The sequence below is a fragment of the Cetorhinus maximus genome, chromosome 3, assembly GCF_964194155.1.
Source record: "Cetorhinus maximus chromosome 3, sCetMax3.hap1.1, whole genome shotgun sequence".
Taxonomy (NCBI): Eukaryota; Metazoa; Chordata; class Chondrichthyes; order Lamniformes; family Cetorhinidae; genus Cetorhinus; species Cetorhinus maximus.
In genome coordinates this window covers 50,064,390-50,079,705 of record NC_135881.1, presented here as the reverse complement: position 1 = coordinate 50,079,705, position 15,316 = coordinate 50,064,390, and the positions used below count along the sequence as shown (strand labels likewise).

The 15,316-nt window shown below is 42.6% G+C and overlaps 1 protein-coding gene across 15 annotated transcripts in view; it reads left to right on the top strand.

Moving 5' to 3' along the window:
- LOC144678302 (sickle tail protein-like) overlaps positions 1–15,316 on the top strand; it is a 599,821-nt gene that overhangs the window by 394,489 nt on the left and 190,016 nt on the right. Inside the window, exon 1 of one of the 15 annotated variants that reach the window (XM_078538189.1) lies at positions 14,976–15,062. The exons of the other annotated variants lie outside the window; for them this stretch is intronic. The gene's annotated coding sequence lies outside the window, so the exon portion shown is untranslated. Of the gene's footprint in view, positions 1–14,975; positions 15,063–15,316 lie in introns of those variants that run through there. 15 annotated transcript variants of the gene reach the window in all.

Sequence of the window (15,316 nt, the reverse complement as noted above, 5' to 3'; positions counted from 1 at the left end):
AATAATCGCAAATAAACCCAAAAGGGAATTCAAGAGAAACTTCTTTACACACAGTGAGTCGAATGTCAAACTTGCTACTGCAAGGTGAATATCATAGTTGCACTGAAGGGAAGACTAGACAAGTACCTAAGGGGGAAAGGAATAAAAGAATGCATTGGAGTTGGATGAAGGATGGGAGGAGGTTTGTGTGGAATGTAAATACCAATGTGGGTCAGTTGAGTTGAATGGCCTTTTTCTGTGCTGTATGTTCTTGGCAATTCTACGTAATTCAGAGCTCCAGCATAAACAATTCGGAGAAAATAGTTCATATATAAGACCATAAGACATAGAAGCAGGTGATAGTTTCTAAATATACACCAAAACTAGTTGTCAATTCTAGATTGAAATAATTAATTCAATTGATTAAAACAATAACTCTACCAGCTGCTGCGGTGAAATTTGAACTCATGTTCCAGAACATTAGCTTGGACCCCTGGATTACTAGTCCAGTTACATTACCATAAGACATAGGAGCAGAAATTAGGCCATTCGGCCCATCGAGTCTGTTCCGCCATTCAATCATGGCTGATAAGTTTCTCAACCCCATTCTCCCACCTTCTCCCCGTAACCTTTGATCCCCTTACCAATCAAGAACCTATCTATCTCGGTCTTAAATACACTCAATGACCTGGCCTCCACAGCCTTCTGTGGCAATGGATTCCATAGATTCACCACTCTCTGGCTAAAGAAGTTTCTCCTCATCTCTGTTCTAAAATGTCGTCCCTTTACTCTGAGGCTGAGCCCTTGGGTCCTAGTCTCTCCTACTAATCGAAACATCTTCCTCACGTCCACTCTATCCAGGTCTTTCAGTATTCTGTAAGTTTCAATCAGATCCCCCCTCATCCTTCTAAACACTATCGAGTATAGACCCAGAGTCCTCAAACGTTCCTCATATGTTAAGCCTTTCATTCCTGGGATCATTCTCGTGAACCTCCTCTGGACCCTCTCCAGGGCCAGCACATCCTTCCTGAGATACAGGGCCCAAAATTGCTCACAATATTCTAAATGTGGTCTGACCAGAGCCTTATAAAGCCTCAGCAGCACATCCCTGCTTTTATATTCTATTCCTCTCGAAATAAATGCCAACATTGCATTTGCCTTCCTAACTACCGACTCAACCTGCAAGTTAACCTTAAGAGAATCCTGGACTAGGACTCCCAAGTCCCTTTGCACTCCAGATATCTGAATTCTCTCCCCATTTAGAAAATAGTCTATGCCTCTATTCTTCCTACCAAAGTGCATGACCTCACACTTCCCCACATTGTATTCCATCTGCCACTTCTTTGCCCATTCTCCTAACCTGTCCAAATCCTTCTGCAGCCTCCCTGCCTCCTCAATACTACCTGTCCCTCCACCTATCTTTGTATCATCTGCAAACTTAGCCAGGATGCCCTCAGTTACTTCATCTAGATCATTAATGTATAAAGTGAAAAGTTGTGATCCCAACACTGACCCCTGCGGAACTCCACTAGTCACCGGCCGCCATCCTGAGAAGGACCCCCTTATCCCCACTCTCTGCCTCCTGCCAGACAGCCAATCTTCTATCCATGCTAGTACCTTGCCTCTAACACCATGGGCTCTTATCTTACTGAGCAGCCTCCTGTGCGGCACCTTGTCAAAGGCCTTCTGGAAGTCCAAGTAGATAACATCCATTGGCTCTCCTTTGTCTAACCTACTCGTTACCTCCTCAAAGAATTCTAACAGATTTGTCAGGCATGACCTCCCTTTGATGAAACCATGCTGACTTTGCCCTATTTTACCATGCACTTCCAAGTATTCTGAAATCTCATCCTTAATAATGGACTCTAAAATCTTACCAAACATACGAATTAGGAGCAGGAGTAGGCCACTCGGTTCCTCGAGCCTGCTCCGCCATTCAATAAGATCATGGCTGATCTCATTTTAATCTCTCCTTCACATTCCTGCCTACCCCCAATAACCTTTCAACCTCTTGCTTATCAAAAACTTATCTACCTCTGCCTTAAAAGATATTCAAGGACTCTTCCCTCAACCACCTTTTGAGGGAGGGAATTCCAAAGTGTCTCAACCTTCTGAGAGGAAAAATTCCTCTTCCTTCTCTGTCCAAAATGGGCAACACCTTATTTTGAAACAGTGACCCCAAGTACTAGATTCTCCCATGAAAGGAGACATCCTTTCCACATCCACCCTGTCAAGTCCCCTCAGGATCTTATTCCTTAATACAGTCTGGACTATTTTAATTTGTATTCAAGTAAACCTGTCTGAGACACCAATAAGAATGTTATTATGAGATGACCAGTTTGTTTTCAGCACTGAACAAACAATAAGGAAGTTTCATCTGAGAGTCTATTTCAATGATATTCATCGGATACTGGGGGAGGGTGACTACCAGTGAAGATTGGGGATAAGGGAATCTTCGATGCTGAAGGTGCACCTGATGCAATTTTCAGGCAGACCTTTAAATAGATACAAAATGTACCCACCTGAAATGTGCAGGAGACACCTTACATATTCAAATCAGAGTTCTATGCCATGTTTAGAGCCCTATTTGCATTTTTCAGGTGCAAATGAACAGACTGTGTGTCACACATAGTCTGTCCATTTGCTGCAGGTGATGTGTGACCTAACCAGCAGTCCTTAAAGGGGCCACAAGGGACAGCTTCAGATAAAGGCCAAACCTTTTTTGGAGGTGTGCTGATGAATTTTGCGGGGCTCAGAAGAAGAATAAATTGGTCTCTTCGCATCTCCCCCTGTTAATCACATACAGCTCAGCTTGTCTGTGAAGCTAATGTATTTCCAGCCCATGTGGTGAGCTGCCTGTTGACACTCATTGAGTTCTTGGCAGTTGACCTGACTTACATTGGTGATACCCAAACCTAGAACTGGTTTGATTCCTGACACTGTCTTTGGGCAGGCAACATAGGCACTTGGTCGATTTCATGTCTGTTTTGGGCATTGGTTCTCAATTAAAGCAGTATAGGTCAGGGAGCATGGGAGCAATAGGTGCACGGAACTTGGTGAGTTAGGACATTTGGCAGCAGAGTTGAGGTTACCCAAAATTTTACAGAAGGCTGATCTTGCAAGGCCAGTCAGGAGTGAATTTGCATAATCAAATCAGGGAACAAAGGCATGAATGAGAGTTTCAACAGCAGAGGAGCAACGACAGGACAGAGTCCTGACATGGGTGTGTGGTCAGAAGCTCTTTTCCGGGTCAGATATGACAATAAGATTGCAAACAGTCTGGTTCACCCTAGGCAGTTGACAGAGAGAGGGATGGAGCCAAGAGCTATGGAATGGAGTTTGTAGCGGTCACCAAAGACAATGTCAGGTCTTTAAGTGATTAATTGGAGAAAGTTTCTGATCATCCAGTACTAGATGTCAGAAAGCAGTGTGACAATTTGAAGTGGATGGGTCAAAAGAGGCGGTGGTCAGGTAGAACTGAATATTGTCAGCAGGCATGTGGAACTCTTGCTGTTTTTTTCAGATGATGCCGCTATGAGGCAGCATGTAGATGAGAAATGGGAGGGGGCTGAGAATGATGTTGTTGAGCAGTAGTTTAAAATCCCTCCCAACTCCAAAATGTGCTGAAACATCAACCTGTTATTTTGCTTTCTAGGCTTCAGTGAACCTACAGCGTATTTCCAGTGAGTTTTGTTTTTGCTTCTACAGTTGATACACTTGTATTTGTTAACATTACCATTAATTCTGAAGGCTTTTTAAATTGGCAGCCTGCCATTTTGAAATAATAAAGTTTCGTTCTTAGTGTGAAGTTGTTTGTTTTCTTAGCCAGTAACAGTTGGAGTTTAATAAATGCACATCTGTTACAGTGCAAGCTCAACAGTTTTAGATGTGATTATTTTTCCACTTTTTCCAATGTGTATATGATTTAGCCCTTAATGAATTGAAGGAAAAGAACGATGAAAAAATTATTACAGGTTTCCATAATATACATAATGGCATTTATTGTCCGAATGTTTTAGTAGTGTGCGTATACATCGCTTAAATTTTTAAGTTCTGATCTTTGTGGAATTATTCTTAATTTTTTAGTTCAAAGGCCACACAATCAGCACAGCTAAAACTGTCTGTAGCACCTATTATTGATTTTGGCTAGTGATCAGTCTTTCACTAATGCAGGACCTCCATTACACCACTTGTACCTCAATTGTGGCAATGTATAGGTTAAATGGCCTTAGAGCTGCAAATTCTAAAGAACAGTTGACCCAGTTCATTATTATCCAATCTGTCCACATCTTCCCTAGGCTTTTGTAGTGGAAGTGTAAACATTGCTGTGCTTTTATGACCTTTACTCCTTTTACTGACTGCTGTAGGCTAAAAATCGTGCTTTCTATGTAGAATTCTGGGCGGATCTTGGTTCTGCTTTATCTGAAGAGTCACATCCTCTGAATAGCTAGACCCAAGTCTACGAAGTTAGTTGCAATAACAACATGTATTTGTATAACGCCTATGATGTAGCAAAATATTCTAAGGCACTTAACAAAATTAGACACTGAACTGCATGAGGTATTGGACAAGTGATTAAAAGCTTGGGAAAAGAGATTTTACAGGGCATCTTAAAGGAGGAAGAGGAGGTTTCTGGAAAAAAAATTCCAGACCTTAGGGCTTAGGCAGCTGAAGTTGTGTGTCAGTGCTGGGGTGATTAAAATTGAGAATGCTCAAGAGACAATAATTGGAGGAGCACAGATACCTTGGGGGTCTTGGAGGGCTTAAGGCTATGTAGAGATACTGGTCATTGTCATCATCATGCTTGCTCTGCTTGAAGACAAGTCCTTGGCTCATAGTAGTCATTCCATGTCTCTCTATCCTGTGCCATTCTTTTCATTTACCAATAACATCCTTCAATTTTTCAAGCCATGCAGCATTGATATTCTCTTCTTTGCTCTTCCTCTTTCTTTTCTTGAAACTTTTCCTCCATAATGTCTCTTACAAATCCGTTTCCTCTTAAAATGTGTCCTGCCCAGTCTCTCTGCCTTTTCTTAAACATTTTGAACACATTTCTTTCCTCAGCATTTCATCATCTGTTACTTTTTTCTGTCCAGTAGATCCTTTCCATTTTTCTCCAAGCTCATATTTCAAAGCTATCAGCAAGTTGATCTCTTCCTTCCATAAGGTCCAAGTCTCTCATCCATTCAAAACAACATTCCAAATCAAACTCTTTACAAGTTGCTTTTTGAGTTGTTTATTCAGCTTTCTGGTTAGCACCATCTTTTCTTACCAAAAATGGCCTTTCCCATTGCCACCCTTGTTCTTATTTCTTTGTTGCATCTTCCACCTGCAGATGATATGCTCCTGCACCTATCCTAATTCTCTTCCTTCAATGAATCTGTGAATATTTCTTGGTGATTTTGAGATATGCTTCACTTTGGTTTTGCCAATGTTGACTTTCATTCCAAAGTTCGTGCCTGCTGTTACTCGTCTACCTGCTGGTTCTTCTAGCCAGCACAGAAGAAGGATTACAAGTATTTTGTTATTGGCAAACTGAACTGACGCTTTCATTGCCCCCAACTACCCCCCCCCCCCCCCCCCCCCCCCCCCCCCCCCCAGCCACAACACCAGATTATTTTGCGTCTTCAAATGCTTCCTTTGATCATTGCTTCTGCATAGACATTTAATAGCTCTGGTGATAAATAATACCCTTGTCAAAATTTCTTCCAATTACATGTGGTTCTGACTTCCCATTGGCTGCTCTCACTGCTTTTTGTCCCATGTACAGATTTCTTATGAGTCATCTATTTCACCAGTCTACTCAGTGTCTTTCAGCACTGTCAAGAGCTTAATCCAGTCAACTTGATCTAATGCTTTTTCAAAGTCTACAAAACAAACACACTCCTGTCCAAACTCTAAACTGCGTTCAAAAACAGAATTACCTGGAAAAACTCAGCAGGTCTGGCAGCATCGGTGGAGAAGAAATCAGTTAACGTTTCGAGTCTTCATGGCCCTTCGGCAGAACTGAGTATAGTTAGGAGAAAGGTGAAATAAGAGTTTATTTATTTATTTATAAGAGTTTATTTCACCTTTCTCCTAACTATACTCAGTTCTGCCGAAGGGTCATGAAGACTCGAAACGTTAACTGATTTCTTCTCCACCGATGCTGCCAGACCTGCTGAGTTTTTCCAGGTAATTCTGTTTTTGTTTTGGATTTCCAGCATCCGCAGTAGCTTTTAGCTTTTTGTTTTTATCTCTAAACTGCGTTCACTCATCAATCTTTATAATGCTGGTTGCTTCTCTTGTCCCTCTTCCTCTTTGGAGATGGCTAGTTTAGGTTCCAATATAGTTCCCACCCACTTTGTTATAATTCTGAACACAATTTTTGAGGCATGGGCAATAGGACTAACTGTACAAAATTCAGAACATCGACATGCCTCTGGCTTCTTTCTCAGGGTGATCGCTTTTTTTCTGCATGAAGTCCTCTGGTCATTCTCCTGATAAGTAAGTATCTTTGCACAGCTTAGTAAACATTGATGTCAGAAGTTCATTCCCATGTTTTTAATCAACTCTGGAGGTATTTCATCTATTCCAGCTGCTTTTTCAGTTTTTATCTCATTGCTACTATTAACTGTCACACTCTAATATTTCTGGTCTAATGAAATTGATGTCAACATTGCACTCTTCTAGCTCAATCACTTCATGTTTTTCAGTTTTGCATATAATTCTTCAATATGCTTGTTCTGTTTTCTTATTTCATCAGAGTTTGTTGGTAAAACACCTTCCTTACTCTCTATTGCAATGGTTAAGTTGGCAATTAAACTGGCGAGCCACCACTGAAAATAGCCAGAGGAAAAATTCTCCCCCTGTTGGCGGGGAAGTACAGGAGTGGGCGTGGGCAGGTGCACCTCCGATCGGAACCCCCGATTGGGGGCGTGCTGCCATTTTAAGTGGGCGGGCCAATTAAGGCCCGCCCAGCGTGACATCCACCAGGAAACACTATGTGCGGGCAGGGGGGATCCCCTGAGCCGGGAGTGTGCTTTTTTGCGCATATGCGCGAAAGAGCGCACTGAACTCCCTGAGGCTAAGTGCTGTCTCAGGGAGATTGGCTCAGAATTAAAACTTATAAGGTAAATGTTTAAAAAATTTCCTTGACATGTCCCCTCATGTGGCGCTGTCACATGAGTTGGGACATGTCCATCACTTTAACTCAAACCTTTATTAAATATTTTTTAAAACCCTCATGAAACCTCATCCCGCCCATGGATGAGGTTTCATGCTTTTTCTTAAGCCCGCCAGGTCTCCCAGCCTGCTCGCCAATCCTAAGGTTGGACGGGCAGCCCTGTCAATTACCTAAATTGGTTTATTAATGGCCTCAATAGGCCATTGACAGGTCGGCGGGCGCACAGCTGAGTCGGCTGCACCGCCGCCTACCTGAAAATGGAAATGATGTGGGGTGACGTCGGGAGTTACACCTGACGTCGTCCTGCGTCATTTTAAGTGTTGGCAAGTGGGCCCTGCTCCCCCCGCTTGCTGACCTAAAGACGCTGCCCCATGAAAACGGCATAAATAAACACCAATGGTATAGATGAGAACCCCTGTTGAAGGATAGGTGAGGTCATGCTTGGCAATGGAGGAAGTGAGGCCTCTCCGGTCACAATCCAGCGAAATGCTCATATATACAAGTTTGATAATAAAAGAATAGGAACATGGAATGTATAAACAATGAACAGGAAAGGAAGGCTAGAGAACCTAAAGCGAGAAATTTAAACAACCTTGAACTATGTGAAGTACAGTGGACAGGTGCAGCAAGCGATTAGGAAGGCAAATGGAATGTTGGTATTTATTGCAAGGGGAATGGAATATAAAAGTAGGGGAAGTTTTACTACAGCTGTACAGGGCATTCGTGAGACCAAGAGCTATATGCAAAAAATGGGAAAACCTGAGATGATTGAGGTAGAAGAAAAGAGTAATGTTGACATTGAGATAACGGACACCATCTCAAAAGCGGCAACCTTAGGATTTCGGGTTGGCGGTTCAGGCCGAGGGAGGTTCGGGCCAAGCCAGGTCGGGTGAAGTCAAGGGTTGCTTGGAATACGGGAATAAACCGGTGTGCAAGTGGCGATGCTGATAACTAGTCTGGTACCACACTTTGCCAATGCAGCACCTAGCGAATTGCCCAGGTAAGTTTTTTATTTATTTATTTTGATTCAATAAATTAATATTGATGCGTGGCACATTCTAAACATCTCCATTTTTTGGACAGCCATAATTGAGACACGGTGCCTGTAGATGGATTTGAAAACAGGGATGAGTATTTTAAAATTTAGACTTTATTGAACTGGGAGCCAATGCAGTCAGCGAGCACAGAGTGAAACGGGACCTGGTATGAGTAGAATACAGACAGCAGAGTTTTGGATGACCTCGAGTTTAGGGAGTGGAAGACAGGAGGCTGGTCAGCACTGTGTTGGAATAATTTAAATCTAACCAAAGCATGGACAAGGGTTTCAGCAGCAAGTGAACTGAGGCAGGGGCAAAGTCAGGTGGTGTTATGGAGGTGGAAACAGATGGCCTTGATGATGGGGCGGTTATGAGATTAGAAGCTCAACTCGATCAAATACAAGGTTGTGAACAGTCTGTTCAGCCTCGGGCAGGGAGGGGAATGGTGTTACTGACTGGGGGACTGAGTTGTGGCAGGGACAGAAGACGATGGCTTTGGTCTTCCTTTACATTTAGTTTGAGGCTCAGTCAGTACTCCATGTCGGACAAACGATCTAACAAACTGGAGACAGTTTGGAGGAAGTTGACAGGTGTTGAAATAGAGATGAGTAATGTTGGCATACATGTGGACCCTGGGTTGTGTTTTCATATAATATCTCTGAGGGATAACATATACAAGTACCCTTAGCTACCGTTTGAGTATCACAGCCAAATTTTTCACTGATCACAAGTGCTAACTATGCTGTACTAGATGTTTGTCACCCAGGCAGCTTATCCATTTTCACCATGCATGCACTGCATCCTAACAATTTCTCTTTCTCTCTCTTTCTTTCCCCTTCCCCATACCCTCGACCATTGTCATTCACCTTGTCTTACGGAGTACAGTGATGTCCTGTGAAAAGTGCATAGCAAGCTGACACCCCTACTCTCACCCATTTTTGTTTTGAGCCACATCTTTTCCTGTGACTAACAAGGTTGCTGGTTTCCTGGGCTGTGTAAATGGTGCTCTTCAGTCAGTTTCTGTGAATTTTGAAGCGTCCCAGTGTTGACTATTTTCCTTCCTTCCTCCACCTTAGCTTCAATTAGAGTTGTTTTGAATGTGTTTTACAGTCAGTTCCGGGGTTTTACTTGGAGCTAGTGTATTTGGTCACCGCCTTTGTCCCTTCCGACACAGCGTGCTTGGCCAGTTCCCCGGGCAGCAGCAGGCGCACGGCGGTCTGGATCTCCCGGGAGCTGATGGTGCTGCGTTTGTTGTAATGGGCCAGGCGGGAAGCCTCACCCGCGATGCGCTCGAAAATATCGCTCACGAACGAGTTCATGATGCTCATGGCCTTGGAGGAGATGCCGGTGTCGGGGTAAACCTGCTTCATCACTTTGTAGATGTAGATGGCGTAACTCTCCTTCCTCGACTTTCGCCGCTTCTTGCCGCCCTTTGCTACCGGTTTCTTTAAGGCTTTCTTGCCTCCCTTCTTGGGAGCTGGTTTCTTCTCATCGACCATCGTCACTTTCAGACACGGAGTTGTTGGTTTGCAGCCATAGAGCTAATCTTAACTGCATAAATTAAGGTTAAGTGTTTACAGGTGGTGGGCACTCTTTTTGGGTAATGATTTGTGCATCCGCTTGAGTTGGTCCAAGTCGAGTGGAATGCCTGAGGTGGCGGCTGCAGCGAAGGGTGGTGTGTCCCGCAAGGCATCGAAGCAATCGCTGACTAAACTTAGCAAGAAGCCGCCCAAGAAGCAGAGGAAATCTCCCAAGCAGAGCTATTCCACTTACGTGTACATGGTGCAGACCCAGACCTTCCACTAGAATCTCATCCAAGGCCATGAGTGTTATGAATTCCTTTGTTGTCGACATTTTCAAGTGCCTCTGAGGCCTCGCATCTCATTCACTACAACAAGCGCCACACCATCTCAGCCCAGGCAGATCCAAAGCACCGAATGCCTCATGCCACCAGGGGAGAACTGGCCAAACACGCTGTCCCCGAAGGCATCAAAGCGGTCACCAAATACACCAACCCGTTTAGGTCAATCGCTTTAAAGATTATAAAGGGATACTTATTGACAGTGGCGATGGGTTGTAGAGTTAAGAGCTGTACATTTATAAAGCCACACTTTGGATAAATCAAAAGTGGAGTAAAATTTGACTTCTGGAGCTGAATTTTTGTCTGGGTGCAGAGGCATGTTATGATGTGAGAAAGGCCATTATTTTTTTGGAGGGAATCCAATTTTCCTCCGCCTTCCTGACCCTGTGTCATTTTCCTCTGGCCTTTTTGTGGGTCGGAAAGTGTGCAAATTGCACACCCGTTCCCGCTGACGATTTCCCCATTTTAAATGGGGGTTGCAACTGGATTTCCCGCTGCACACCATTTTTCATCTTGTGGTGCAGGGTTTTGGAAGTCCATTAAAAGCACGCCAGCTTTGAGTTTGTGAAGAAAATGGAAAGCCTGCTGAGGACTGTGGAACATTCTGAAAGACAAGTGTAAGCGTTTACACACCTTCTGTTGTCACTATTAATTGTAATAGATCTAATTTAAATGCAGCAGTTCATCAGAAGGATTTTCCCTTTTGTAGGTAAATTGACACCTATATTGACAAGCCTTGTTCACCTGCATTAAGGTGCTTTTCCAATGGAGAAAGCACCATAATGCTGTGAAAAATGTTACAGAATGTCCTGTCATCTTTTCCATTGTCATTTAAATGGCTGTGGCTGATTTTTTTCAAACAACCTGGCTTTGACACTTGAAAAAATCTTCACTTGGGGACGGGAGGGGCGGGGTGGTGGGGAGAGGGGGGGAAAGGGAGGAAGGGAAATGGAACCATTTGCTCCCTTATGTTGTTGACAGGTAATCTGATTTGAAATTGTAATGAACATCCCCCATTCTTTCCTCCCCAGAAAGTACTGTATTGCTTGGATGCTATTAATGTTTGGTAGAGCTTCAGCACTCAATGGGTTTCAGCTCAGTAGGTGTTCCTTTTCATCTGAGAATGAATGACAGGTTCAAGAAGTTGTATCAATAGATTGCCAATTGGAAGCTGTTTCTGGTTTGTTGTAACAAGCTAATGGATTTGCAAGTATTACCAGGTTTTTTCTTGCATGGCAGAATGCACTTTTTCCCTCAGTATCAATGATATGGAGGATTTTATTAGATATCAAGAGGCTTATTTTTTGCAAAGGAATGTAAACTACTTTCCATTGATATTGCATGGAATTTGAGGATTGTACATAGTGCATACTGGGTAAGTGGCTATGGAGGATAAATGGGTGCATTGTGAGAGCATAGGCTGGCATGGGGGTGTGGGGGTGGGAGGTGGGGGGCAGTGTGAGAAAGGGGTGAGGTACGATTGTTTTAAATTTTTAAAACAACAGATTTAGTATAATAATCCAGCAACATACTTTGGAGGGGTGGTGGCGTCATGGTATTGTCACTGGACTAGTATCCCAGAGATCCAGGGTAATGCTCTGAGGACACGGGTTTGAATCCCACCAGGGCAGATGGTGGAATTTGAATTCAATAAAAAAAAAATCTGGAATTAAAAGTCTAATGATGACCATGGGGCCATTGTCGATTGTTGTAAAAACCCATCTGGTTCACTAATGTCCTTTTAGGGAAGGGAATCAGCGGTTCTTACCTAGTGTGGCCTACATGTGACTCCAGACCCACAGCAATGTGGTTGACACTTAAATGCCCTTTGAAATGGCCTAGCAAGCCATTCCATTCTCAAGGACAATTAGGGATGGGCAATAAATGCTGGCCTAGCCAGAGACGCCCATATCCTATGAACGAATATTTTTTTTAAAAAGCCTCTTGATAGGCAAGTCTTATGCCTGACTGGGGTCTTGATTCCAGGCCTCACTACTGCCTGATTGTTGTGCAGTTCAGCAGGCCTTCCCAAAAAGAGGCAGCGCGTGTCTCTCACTGGCTCTCTCACCAGAAGGTGGGACCGCTGATGCCTCAATAAGATTCCACTTAGTGTCACCCATATGTTGTTCAGAACTTGACACCCATTCACATTGGCGGGGGGGGGGGGGGGAAGGTTGTTGTTGCCATGTGGAAAAACTGCAGGCTTGTGTAGAATTCCATGCAAACATTTTTGAGAAGTTTGTAGATAATATCTATATTATAAACTTGTATAAACTTATCCCAGGGCAAATAATACAAGTAGATTTTTCTGTGACAGTTAATGCTGTATTATTTTGATGGGAGTATGTTATTACCGCATTGAGGCATGTATTAACTGACTTTGCCAGCACAACAATCCTGAGTCCAAAGGCACATCTGTCTAAGATTTTGTTGCTTATTAAATTGCTCTCAAGCTCCCACTTCACAAGTCTGTATATTTTTATTTAAGTGCTTGCTAAAGTGGAGAATCTGGCTTTTTGTTTGGTGTTCCCATCTGCCTTGAAATGTAAGACAAAAACACAAAATGCTCGAAAAACTCAGCAGGTCTAACAGCATCTGTGGAGCGAGAAACAGAGTTGACGTTTCGAGTCCGTATGACCCTTCTTCAGAGCCTTGAAATGTAGTTTATTAAAAGTGCTTGGTCAAATTTCAAGGAAAACAACCTATTTCCTGGTTGTGGCAACATTTTTTGATTCCACATTTGAACCATTTCTACATTTGCATTATTGAGTTTCATTTCATGCTTTTATTCCAGTATTGTGCTTTTATTGACTATCCTGTTGAATTCATAAAAGTGCCAAGGAATGCAAAGAATTTAGTACTTTGGTTAAATGAATCTAAATTTTAGAATAATCTAGATTGTAGTTAAGTGCCATATTTCTAAAGAACTGATGTGAAATAGTGATGTACATTACTGGTTTTATTTTTTCTTCACTGTTACAAAATTCACATCTTGGATGAAGTTTGAGAGATGGTTTCTTTCTCGCATTACCCTTACTTTTTTCCGTTTCTGTCAATCACAGACTTTGCAATGCATGTTGGCCTCTCTTCAGTCAGAGCTTGACATGCAAATGTTCTTGATGAAAATTGAGTCATCTCATACAGTTAGTACCTTACTTCCTTTCTGACCTTTTTCTTTTCGATTGACAGCTACAATTGTTTGTCTGCATCTCATGTAATACACAATTTAAAGCTAACAAAACAGTTGCATTTTGTGGAACTGTCTGCTTGTCTGATTGGTGCCTGTTGCCTAATGATTGATGTAAGCTCTACAGGACAAAGTTAAATGTTTAACGATGAGTTTACAGGTTCAAAATTTTGTGAAATAAATTGGAACACTTCACTTTTAAAACTGGACCCCTGAAGATAGAATGGCACAGTCTTTTGGCACTCTGACCTACAAGGGGTTGAAGGTTGGGTTAGTACCTGTGACTTCTCAATCTCCAACTGCACTGCTGGGATGACATTCCATGTGGGGGCCAGACGCTACACTAAGTGGTGGGTTAGAAGATTGGAAAGAATTTCCCAAGGCCATTCTTCAGCATTGCCTGATGGCTGCTGGTTGAAGTGCCAGAGGTTCACCACTTACATATTTTTGATATATGGGCAAAGGTGTGGAAAGAAATAAAACCAAAAGTAGTTTCAAAACCAAACTGGACAGATGTTTTTTTGCTGGCACACTGCTATGCATCAATTTTATGGTTCCAATTTATAATTCAAATCTGAGAAGAATGTTGTGTTTCCTCTTACTCCTAACTAGTTTAGCATACTAACGTGGATGATGTGACTCACTGACTGACGTTTGTGACCAGACTATTTGCAACTGTTGTCTTCTGTTGTGGTGCATGTGCGAGTTTGAGAATGTGTGCTTGTTTCCCTGGAGACTTGTCTTGGCAGCAGTTAGTTTCTGAGTGATTTTAAAATTTGTGTTCAGTGCTATTTGCCACCCTTAGCTGCTTTTCAATAACCATTGTTTCTCTGCAGTATATGTAGGCAGCTCAGTTGAATCATCATTCTGCCACCTTCAATTCCTTACTACAGGTGAAGCTTGCAATTAGAATCACAGAATCTTTACAGTGCAGAAGGAGGTCATTTGGCCCATGGAATCTGTACTGGCTTACTGAAAGAGCATTCTACCCTGCCTTATCCCTGTAACCTTTCACATTCTCTCTTTTCAGATAGCAGTCCAATTACCTTTTGAATACCTTGATCGAACCTGCCTCCACCACCTTTTCAGAAAGTTCATCCCAGCCTCCAACCACCCTCTGGGTGAAAAAATTTTTCCTCCTCACTTCTACTCCTCTTGTCCATTATTTTGAATCTGTGCCCTCTAGTTCTTGACGTACTCTTGAGAGGGAACAGTTTCTCACTATTTACCCTGTTCATACCCCTCAGGATCTTGAATACCTGTATCAAGTCTCCTCTCAGCTGCCTTTTCTCTGAGGAAAACAGCCCTAACCTCTCCAATCTATCTCCATAGCTACAGTTGTTCATCTCTGAAATCATTCTTGTGGATTTCCTTTTTGTACTCTCTCCAATGCCTTCCTCAAGTATGGTGCCCAGAACTGGATGCAGTACTCCAGATGAGGCCTAACTAGTGCCTTGTACAAATTCAACATGACCTCCTTACTCTTGTACTCAATGCCTGTATTAATAAAACCTAGGATGCCATATGCTTTATTAACTGCTCTCTCAACATGCCCTACCACCTTCAATGACTCATGTACATATACACCGGAGTCCCTTTGTTCCTGCACCACCTCTGGAGTTTCTTCCTTTATTTTATACTGTCGCTCTGCATTCTTTCTGCCACCTCACACTTCCCTGCATTGAATTTCATCTGCTATTTGTCTGCCCAATCCACCAATGTGTCAATGGCAGGGTGTACCCCTGATCTCCCACCATAACTTCGGCAAAAACCCTGGAGAAATGACGTTAATGGTTGTTTATGCCATTTTCTGACATTTGAGCTGATGTTCTGGTAAGAGGTAGAGAGAAATCCTGCAGAAATGTTATTCCTATATGATGGAACTGTAAAGCTCTATTTAGGGACTGAAGTAGTTGTGAAAACTTATCTATGCAGCAATTTAAAAAATAAGTGATCACAATATAATTGAACTAAGTGATTAAAATGCTGCTAACTAATTAAAAATTAGGGAAACAAGAAATAATCCTGTGTCTATGCAGTTACTGCATGGCACATTGGTTTCCACAATTGCCAGTTCACATATGGTT